The sequence below is a fragment of the Galendromus occidentalis genome, unplaced genomic scaffold (genome assembly GCF_000255335.2).
Source record: "Galendromus occidentalis unplaced genomic scaffold, Mocc_1.1 scf7180000077130, whole genome shotgun sequence".
NCBI classification, from domain to species: Eukaryota; Metazoa; Arthropoda; class Arachnida; order Mesostigmata; family Phytoseiidae; genus Galendromus; species Galendromus occidentalis.
The window spans coordinates 12,516-14,551 of record NW_003805118.1 but is presented as its reverse complement, the minus strand read 5'-3'; positions in this window follow the sequence as shown (position 1 = coordinate 14,551).

The following is a 2,036-nucleotide window of genomic DNA, read 5'->3' as shown; positions in this document are numbered from 1 at the left end:
CAGTACTATATACTGCGTGAGGTTCACGAGGGAATTGTTCTAGAAACGGAGATTGCAGCCGACGGCACACACGTACTCCCGCAACGTTTTCATATTCGATTCGAATTCGTCGACGAAGCGTACAAGCCGCTCATTAAGAGTTCGATAAGTCTTGCTCATCGGCTCGGGCTTATGCCTGTTTCGGAGAAGTAGCATTTGAGCTTCGGACTGGGCCTCCTGATCCTGCAGGTGTTTGACCATCTCAAATATGTTAACGTGGCTCTTTCTTATGGCTCGGTTCTGCCCCTGGTGCCAGACCTCGATATGATTGGTGGTTCTCGTGGTAAAGTCTCGGTAATGATTCCATAATCTCCTGGGGGAAACGGACCCGTTTTCCAACCAGGTCCTTATAAAATATCCCTTGGATTCCTCGAAGGCACCATACGCTGGATGCGCCAGACCCGGCAATTCTATTTCCAATCACGCGTCATCAATCCGCTCCAGTGGAACAAGACCGAGAGCGGCGCAGGATATGAGCAGTTTCTTGACTTCAGGCTCATCGTAGTAGATGCTTAGACCAAGACCCCTTCACTTTGCGCCACATGCTTTGCGAGAAGTGAAAGTAGCAACCTTTAGTGACCGGAGTAGAAAACGTTGTCTCGATGGCTCTGGGAGCGGATACCTCGAAATCTGAATGAAATGTAGCCGACTGGAAACGTTTGCCAAGCGTAGAAGCGTGATTTTGCAAGAGCTGGAACAGTCGGCAATAGGTTTCTGTGCGCTTATCTGGAAGAAGAAAGTTAGCTAAGTGGATCATCTTTCCCTTGTAAAACGCGTGCAATGAGTACACCTGAAGGAATGAGGATGGCACAACTCTGAAACTTCCGTCCATATACACGATGGGTGCATTGCACAGCACACTCATCATTTCAGTCGTCCTAAAACCGAGGGTGCGATCCTCCGATCCGTCGTCGAAGAGTAAAAACTGTCGATCATCCAGTGTCTTGGCCCGGGGTCCGTCGATGCTTATATCCGTATAATACTGTTGTGGCACGACTATCGATGCTTGTCTGTAAACGAGTTTTATTCTTGAAGAACTATCGGCTGAGCGTACAGTAGGAGAGTATAGTACATAAGTACGACTACAGAAACCTAAATACCTGTAAACGAAAATCGATTCACGATGTCGTTATTCCAACGGTCCGCTCAGCACTGACTGTCTAACGGAAAGCATCTCGAGGAGAATTCGAAGCATCCGCGGGTGACCGACAGGAGAGTGGAGTGGCATTGGAAGAGCGTGCAGCACTTTTATACCTCCCCCGCTGAGAGAGACTTGAACCGAGGTTCAAGAGGGTGGCCTTGCAGGAATGAGTTTGTTGCTGTGGACCGTAGACGTAGCTCTTCCACGTTTGTCATGGCTGATCTCATACATCGAATTTGACACTTTTTTTATGATCCTGAAGGGTCCTGATCTGATTTCATCCAATTTCTTGCGATTCAGCTTGCTGCCGTTGCATTCATAAACCCAGTCCCCACTTTCGGAAACGTGGTCTTTCCGATTTTTGTCGACTCGTATTTTGTTAGTCTCAGAATATCTCTCGGAGTTTTTGAATGCGTCTTGTCTATCGGCTTGCAAATTCGAATCGGGCAGTAGTTCTCTAGGGATGGCTTCGGTTTGAGTTCCATTGAGGAGGTAGTCCGGGGCGAATTTCGTTGCGCTGTGAGGGGTTTTGTTGTACTCTTCTACACATTCTTGTGCAATCACCGCCCAAGATCTCCGGTCACCATCATTCTTTTTACATCTTATTCTGTTTACGAGCGTTTGATTTAATCGTTCATTCAATCCGTTCGATTCGGGATTGTCGACAGACGTGAATATCAGTTGTATATCTTTCCTGTTGAGGAAGTCTCTCAGCTCCTCAGACTTTAAGGCAGAGTACTGATCTGCCAAGATTGTACTGATATTGCAGTCTTTAGCTACTCTATTGATGAGCTTTATGATTTCTCTGCTCGTTTGGTGTGAAGAAGTCGATACATATGCCTTCCTCGTGAAATGA